We start from the raw sequence: 8950 nt of genomic DNA, 5'->3' as shown, positions 1-8950 counted from the left end.
CCATAAGAAAATGCAATTTCTTTTTCTTTTTTTATAAAAACTTCAGTTGTTTGATTTAAATGTTTAGTCTTTTCTTCATAGTTATACATATTTACTTCTGTGTTTCTTTCATATTATTTGCAATCAAACATTCTGCTTACTGTTCTATTTGATTTTTCAGGAATATCTTTACCTCCTCATTGTTGAAAATTCATCTTTTAAAAAAAAGATTTTAAATTGAATTTATCAGAATACATTATTTTTTATTGCAACTTGAGTTCCTTTGTTTATTGAGGTATCTTCTTCTATTTTCTTCTGAGATTTACTTGATTGTATTATAATCTTAAATTATTCAAATTAAAATTCCTTCTGTAAGAAGGAGATCCCAAACTCATCAACACCAATAAATACAACAAAATGTTCTAAATCTTTGATACCTTGGTCAAGAAAGAACACTTCTTTGAGTTATAGAATTTGTCCATCAAAAGTGTAATTAATTTTGATGAAACCTCAAACTACAGGACACACATCTCAATTGAACTAATCAATGAGAAGTATACATTAGACGGAACAATCAGTTTAAAAGATGTAAAGTTCTTTTAATCATTGGAGAGAATGAGAAGACACTAAAAAAGAAATGTGTTGACATTGGTTGAAAACATTAGATACACTTATGGACTTCTGTATATCAGAGAAATATGAACATTCCAGTACCTGTTTCAGGAATACAGGAATAAATCATCAGTGTACTTTGAAAAGGCAGGTCCATTGCACCTGTTTCAGAGAGCAGCTACAAAGGGGAAAGTAGTGAATTCAGAGAGAGATTGGACCAGGAACACAGAATCTTGGTGTAAACTGAGAAAAGACAAACTAGACACATTAAGGAAAGGTAGCAATGTAGAACTCGGCATTTACAAAGTAAAAAGAAGTATAATTATGGACTCTACAAGGTCATTAATCCTCAGAGCTCAGTAGATACTAGACCTATAGGTTACTTTGTGAGACCTCCTCAGAAGATGAAAGTACTTCCCATAACAAGGATCTTTGAGTTTCCTTTAGGTCACAAGTGTTCTCTAAGCTTGGATGCACTTTATTCAGGGGCCTTATATGTGCAAAGGAAAAGTAAGCACAAAATCTGTGGTGGCGGGAGGGGATGTTTTCATACCAACTCTGATACTATGCTATATTAGTAAACACCTTTTTTTTTTTAAAAAAGCTAATTAAGTCTATCTGATTTGCAGCGTATAATAAATAATAATAAATAGCTAATATTTATATGTTAATTACTATATTACAAGTACTGTGCTAAGCACTTTACAATTGCCATATCATTTGATCTTCATGGTAACCCTTGGGGGCAATTGCTACTCCCATCTTACTTTATAGATGGTGAAACTGAGGCAAAAAGGGATTATGTCCCTTGCCCAGGGTCACACAATTTTAAGTATCTGAGGCCATTTTAAAATACAGATCTTTCCTGTTTCCAGTCCCAGCACTCTATCTACTAAGTCACCTACTGGCCTATCCTTAAATTCAACTACTGTCGGAAGATTTGCTGGATGCTGGACGATGTCACAACGGGGATTTAAATGGGAGGAAAAGGGATAGCGTGTACCGGGTCTGGAGCAGAGACAACCACCGCAGGGAGGGGGATGGGGTGCGTGTAGACGCTTTCCTGCACTCCCTGGCCTCCTCTGCAGCAGCGCTTTGGATGCTTGAGGCTGGGCCGGGGGATGCCGGCTGCATTCTCACCACCCTTAGCTCGGACCTGCTACTCTGTGCAAGGGAGATGTCAGCACACCAAAAAAACTAGGGAGCCGGCCGGCAAAGAGGAGAGGAAGGGACGGGAGAGCGGGCCTGAAATTATATAGGGGAGCTTTCCACGCCTTCCCTTTAGCCCGCCCCGACCAGGCTCAGCCCCCAGAGATAACATCCCAACTACTGCCCTCTCCCTCTCCCTCCCCCTCCCCCAAGTCCAACCAGTGTCCCCTACCCCCAGCTTCAACCATCTCCTCCCTTTCTGCCCCCACCTCCCTGGTCTCGAAGGGACTTGGAGTTGGCGGGAGCCTATAAAAGCCCATCACCGAAAGAGCCGGGGACAGGCTTGCTGTAACCAGTGCAGAGGTGCAACCTAAGAGCTAATTACTAAACCCTGAACATCTTGCAAGACCATGTCCCACCAGCACTGGGGATATGCGCCCGGCTTGAACGGGCCAGAATGCTGGTATAAGGCTTTTCCTATTGCCCATGGAAAACGACAGTCTCCTGTGGAAATTGAGTACTCTAAAACGCAGTATGACGGTTCTCTGAAGCCTTTGAAATTCTCCTATGACCCTTCTACTGCTAAGAGGATCGTCAACAATGGTCACTCTTTCAACGTTGAGTTTGATGATTCCACTGATAAATCAGTGTTAAGTGGAGGACCCCTGATTGGGAACTACAGGTTGATCCAGTTTCATTTTCACTGGGGTTCCAGTGAGAGCCAGGGCTCTGAGCACATTTTGGATGGAAAGCAATATACAGCTGAGCTTCACTTGGTTCACTGGAATACAAAATATGAGAGCTTCAAGGTTGCTGTGACCAAGGATGATGGACTGGCTGTTGTTGGGGTCTTTTTACAGATGGAAACTGCTAAACCAGCACTTCAAAAAGTCATTGATGCTATGAATAAAATTCAAACAAAGGGTGAAGAATCAGTCTTCACTGACTTTGACCCATCTAGGCTTCTTCCTGAGTCCTTGGATTTTTATACTTATCCCGGCTCACTGACCACTCCTCCTCTCTTGGAATGTGTAACCTGGATTGTCTTAAACACGTACATCACTGTGAGTCCTGAACAGATGGTAAAGTTCTACAGCCTTTACTTCACTTCTGCTGGTGAAAGTCCTTCGAAACACATGGTATGCAACTGGCTCCCAGTTCAGCCCCTCCATGGCAGGACAATTAGAAGATCATTCAATTGGGGCGGCCAGGTAGCACAGCGAGTAAGAGCACCGGCTCCAGTGTTGAGAAGACCTGGAGATCGAATCCCGGGCTCAGACACTTAGCACCCACCCAGAAACACCTGGCCGTGTAACCTTGAGCAAGTTACTTAACCCCAATCGCTTAAAAAAAAAAAAAAAAGATCATTCAATTGTTGATGTCTGAGAAAAATAGCCCTCTAGATAAGCACAGAGCAGTCTGTACACTGGGGGATCTCTACTAGTCCCAGTCATTTTGTATCTGTACCTGATATTCTTTCTTGTCGTAGACCAACTTAAAATGTCCTTCATGTGTGAACCCGATAACCTACAAGCACAGACCCATGTGCAATGCTTGGCAAGGTGATTTTCACCTGGTGCTTTGGTGATAGCAATGCTTTTTCTGTGACAAGGAACCAATGATAAAGAATAGTAGAATTGTTCCTTCCCATGTAATAGGGCACATGAGTGTCTAGAGCTGTAAACTCTAAAGGTATTTTTTAAATATAACAAAGAAGAAAACTTGAAGACAAACCTCCAATAAGTGATTAAATTGCATCAGTATAAAGTGTAAGAGGGCAGAATTAATAATAATGATTCTAAGAGGTTATATTTAAGATATTGAAATATCATTTTTAATAATTCTTACATGTTTGTAGCTATTTAATCTTTAAAACAGGGATGATGTTTTTGTGAATTTTGAATTAAGTATTATCTATAAAAATTTTTAATTATAGTTATAATACAGATTATATTTCCATTAAGAGAACATATACCACAACTTAAAGAAAAAATTAATTTTGTATTTTAGATATATGTTGGCTAATAAAATAGATAAGTATAAAAAAATTCAACTACTGTCTTCCTTGGAGATACAAGTGTAAAGTTTTTCTCTGCAGTGAATCTTTGGAGTCTAACAGTTGGCAGATTTTGTTGTTTGTATTCAAGAACTCTGAACAGTTTTCTTTTATTATTTCCCATATCATAGTATTGAAATTTTTTATTTGTCTTATTCTTTTGGGAGGTCTAATATTTTTTAAAATTAAATAATTTATTTTCAGTTTCTGACGTTTGCTTCCATAAGTTTTAAATTTTCTCCCCCTCCCTCCCTGCTCTTTCTCCAAGACAGCCTGCTATCTGATATGGGTCCTATACATACATTCCTATTAAACACATTTTCACATTAGTCATGTTGTGTAGAAGAATTATAATGAATGGGAAAATCCATGGGAAAGAAAAAAAAAAAGAAAATAGTCTGCTTCACGCTGCATTCTGACTCCATAGTTCTTTCTCTGGATGTGACTGGCATTTTTCATCATGTGTTTAAGAATTTTAGAATTGTTTTAAGTCCTTGCATTGCTGAGAAGGGATAAGTCTATCAAAATCAGTCCTCCCACACTGTGGCTGTTACTGTGTACAATGTTCTCCTGATTCTGCTCTCCGCACTCAGAATCAGTTCATATAAGTCTTTCCAAGTTTCTCTGAGGTCTGCCTGTTCATCATTTCTTATAGCAAAATAGTATTCAATTAATTAATATACTACAACTTGTTTAGCCATTCTCCAATTGATGAGCATCTCCTTGATTTCCAGTTCTTGGTCACCACAAAAAGAGCTACTATAAATAATGTTGTGCGTGTGGGTACTTTTCCCATTTTTATGATCTCTTTGGGATATAGTCCTAGAAGTGGCGAGGTCTATGATTCTTAAAATATCTCTTTGCATTCTCTTTTTAAAGTTAATTGCTTTGAACATGTTAGAGCTCACACACATTTTCAAATATATTCTCTTTTACTGCTCTTCTGTCAAATTTTCTTCCATATTTTCTAATTTTGATTTTCAAATCCATCCAAACCTCACTATATTTTGATCTCTCCATTTCTTTGAGGAGATTCTCCATTGTTTGTCTTTGCTAGTTTTCACGTGATCATCCAAGCATAGATTTACAGCTGGGAGTTAGGTTAGGGGGTTAGGTCTAATCCCCTCATTTTCATGAGGAAAGCAAGGCATAGGCTCAAGTGACTTCCCTAGGGTCACACAATAAGTAAGTACCAGAGTCAAGGTTCAAGTCCAGGTTTTCTTGTCTCTAAGTTTAGTGCTCTATTCACAACACCACACTATCTCTTACTAATTTTGGACCTAATTTCTATCCTAATATTTTCTCTTAAATGTTCTCTTTGTCTTTTGAGTCACTCTAGAATTTTTGTGATCGCTGAGCATTTCCCAGAATTCTCTTTTTCTTTGGGAATACTTTACTATGGGGAACTTGGGGTTCATTTTCCTTGATGGAACACTACTTTTTTTTCAAAGTATTATCTCTTTATTTTGAATTTCTATTCTTTTCTCCTATTTTTGAGAGCTGTACTCTTCATTCATTTGCTTGGGGATTAGGATTATAACCAGCCTTTCTCTCTTCAACTTTTGATCTTTCAACCTTTTTCTTATATTTTCAATAGTTTGTGCTTTGCACTTCCTTGTTCTTTCACAGACCCCTGAGGGTAAACATCCTCCACAAGTTAGGAGAGGAGGGACCTGACTAATTCCCTGCCCTGAATAGACTTCAGGAGGGGAAAGACAGTTCTGTTTGATTTTTAGTCCCTTTTCCCTTGGGCACAGAAGCATCTTCCTCCCTTAACTGGTTTTATGCAGCCAAAGAATCTAACCATCTTCATTTTCCTTTCCTTTCTTTTCATATGTCTGATAAGAATCAGTCTTCTACTCCTTGTGGTGAATCAACGAGTCAGTCAGACTTAGTTACTGCTGTGGAGTAACCAGGCAGGAGATTTACTGCCTGAATCTCAGACATAAGTCAGTGACATTTGTGCTACATAAACTTAGCTACAGGAGAGGACAGTGATTGGAAGCTTACATAAGTTCTCCTATGTAATTTCATACCTTAGTCAAGTTTAATGCCTTCTTATCTTGGAAATTCAGCTGTAATTGTTCTATATTTGCCACATTTTTGCAAGTTGTTTTTTTTTAAGGTCGAAGAAGTATTTGGAAAACAGTTCTCCCATTATCTTAATAATGTAATTCCAGGGGCGACTAGGTGGCACAGTGAATAGAGCACTGGCCCTGAAGTCAGGAGGACCTGAGTTCAAATCTGGTCTCAGACACTTAACATAAAACTAGCCATGTGACCTTGGGCAAGTCACTTAACCCCAATTGCCCTACCTTCCCCCTCCAAAAAGCAAAAAAAACCAAATAATTTAATTCCTGTCCCAAAGCTCATTGATGTGTGGAACACTCCTTATTGGTGGAGATGAATGTGTGAGGATGCAAAGCACTTTTGATATCTCAAGAGGTTATGTTTTAAAGAAAAGAAGACACAAAGAAGAGACAGACCCAGCTCAGACACAGACTTCCCTTGAAGACCACATCTCACAAAATAAAGTCTGATGTGGATAAGGGGGGAGTCCCCTTTTCCCCCACTGAGACTCCAGAGCTTAGAGAGTTATCTTTATGACTGGGACTTACAAGAAGGTGAAGTTTTAGGGGCACAAATTGGCTCAGAATCTTTTATAGAATTCTGACTCTGCAGCCAATTAAATGAGTTTTCATAACCAACAGGAAGCAGTCAAAGGGTATCTATGCCTACTATGAAATTAGTGGTAGACTGTGATATTCCCTTCATCACGTATCCCTCAAAATTCTAATGCTCAGTATCCCATACAGAGATGACACTACCATCTAAATGCTATCTATACAAAATATGCTTTGACTTATGATTCAGTAGCACCCTTATTCTGTTCATTGAAAAACTATGGTACAGTTGAAAAAGAGTATAGATCTTAGCATCATGAGATCCAGATTCAGGAATTCATTCAGTCATCCTCTTGATATGCATTTGAGTGTCTACTATGCTCTAGGCCTTATACTATATACTAGGTTTTGTTGTTGTTCAGTTGTTTTCAACTTTTTGTGACTCTGTGGACCATACTCTCCATGGGCTTTTCTTTGCAAAGTTACTGGAATGGTTTGCCATTTTCTTCTCCAGTGGATTAAGACAAGCAGAAGTTAAGTGACTTACCCAGAGTCACACAGCTAGTAAGTGTCTGAGGCTGGACTTGAACTCAGGTCTTCCTGACTTCAAGCTCAGTGAATTATCCATTGGATATACAAAGGTAAAAAAAATTATAATAAAGGTAAGCAGTCAAGGACCTTACATTTTATTGAGTATGGGGACAACATGGATACAGATAAGTAAATGTAAACCTAGACAAAATAGTTTGTGGGGAACATTAGCAACAACAAGAAGGACCAAAAAAGGCCAGAATAAGAGGTGGGACCTGAGTTGATTTTTAAAGTAATTGAAGAATTCCATGAGGTGGAGCTGAAGAGACATCCTATATGGGATTCCATATATAGGAGTTAGCTAGAGAGGCTGAGGAGAAGGAAGGAACAAAGTAGAACATGATTAAGAATCCTACTAGAATCATAGTTCAAAGCATAATTACTATTTCCAATTGAGCAATACTGTCATCTCTGTATAGGGAAATGCATGATGAGAGTATAATACATGGTCTGAATATACCTGCTTGATGGTAAAGTAGTTGTCTTCCATATATTTCTCCTCGTCCAACAACAAAGTGCCAAATATAGAATAATTAAGCCTATATCAACAAGTTAAGAAGATGACCACTAAGCAAGGTTCAAAACCTTATGAAGTAATATTGGAGAATACAGGTATTCTCCTTGTGGAGCGGGAGTGAATCAATTGGGTTGAGTCACTGCTATTGGGTAAGGAGTCAGGTGCTCCAACATCTTAGCCTTTAGAAAGACACATGTCAAAGAGATGGCTTATGCTCCCTGCATCCTGCAGGCAGGGTGGGAGTTATTGGCAAGAGAAAATAAGCTTTGAGTTGTCATTCCAATAGTGTATTTGCTGCATTCTGCTTTTGACAAAGGCACCAAGGTAGGAGATAGAAAGAGATGTACAAGGAAAAATAAGTAGCCCAGTTTAACCAGTTTGTAAGTTCATGAAGATATTCATGTCATTCAAGTTATGTCAAATTCCTTAGTCACTTTGTAATAAACATGGAAAGTTTAACTGAAACTAGATTTTGAAAGTCTTTAAATACCAAACAGAATTGTTTATATTTTATTCTGAGGCAATAGAGAACCACCAGAGTATCTCAAGCAGGGGAATGACGTGATCAGATCCATGATATAGGGATTTCAGTTTTTCACAGAATCTGTATGAGAGAAGAGAGATACTTGAAGCAGGGAGTGCAATTGTGAGGTTACTGCACTAGTGTAGACAAGAGTAGATGAAAAACTGAACCAATATGACTGGAGAGGAAGGAGGCTGATAAAACAGATGTTGTGGAGTTAGAATGAATGAGACGTAGCAACTGACCAAATGTGGAATGTGAGGGATAGTAAAATCTCAAAAGTAGCTTGTCATTTTCAAATGTGGATAAGTACAAGAATATTGGTGCCCTAGACAGAAATAGAAAAGTCAATCAGGAAATTAAGAAGCATTTATTCAATGTTTACTATGTACTAAGCACTATATTAAGGTCTCAGGATATAAAGAAGCCAAAAACAGTCCCTGACCTCAGGGAGTTTACATTCTAGTGTCAGATACAACATGTAAATATCTAGGTACATACAGAATATATACAGACTAGATAGAAAGTTAAATGGGAAGGGAAAGCACTAGCAGCTGGAGGAACTCAGAATGACCTCTCACAGAAGATGGGGACTAAAGTGAACCTGAACAAAACCAGGGAAATGAAGAGGGGGAGGCAAGTGGGAAGAGGATGAGGGCTGGGCTTGAAGGGGAAGGTAAGTTAAGTTTTTACTTAACATGCTGAGTTTGAGATGCCTGTGGGACATTCAGTGAGAAATATCCATAAAGCAATTGTTGATATAGGATTATAGTTCAGAATAAATACTATGGCTTGCTATACAGATCTGAGAGTCATCTGGATAAATGTACATGAACAGCTGGGAATTGATGACATCATCAAGAGAAGGTATTATAGCAGAAGAGCAGTATTATAGGACT

At 38.5% G+C, this 8950-nt stretch overlaps 1 pseudogene; it reads left to right on the top strand.

Moving 5' to 3' along the window:
- Nucleotides 1-1953: 1953 nt before the first annotated feature.
- LOC138149628 (carbonic anhydrase 2 pseudogene) lies at nucleotides 1954-3040 on the top strand (annotated as a pseudogene).
- Nucleotides 3041-8950: the final 5910 nt, after the last annotated feature.

The sequence above is a fragment of the Petaurus breviceps genome, unplaced genomic scaffold, assembly GCF_028583685.1.
Source record: "Petaurus breviceps papuanus isolate PSGF00001 unplaced genomic scaffold, PetGlider_PUasm1.0 90847, whole genome shotgun sequence".
NCBI classification, from domain to species: Eukaryota; Metazoa; Chordata; class Mammalia; order Diprotodontia; family Petauridae; genus Petaurus; species Petaurus breviceps.
This window is presented reverse-complemented; position numbering and strand designations above follow the sequence as displayed.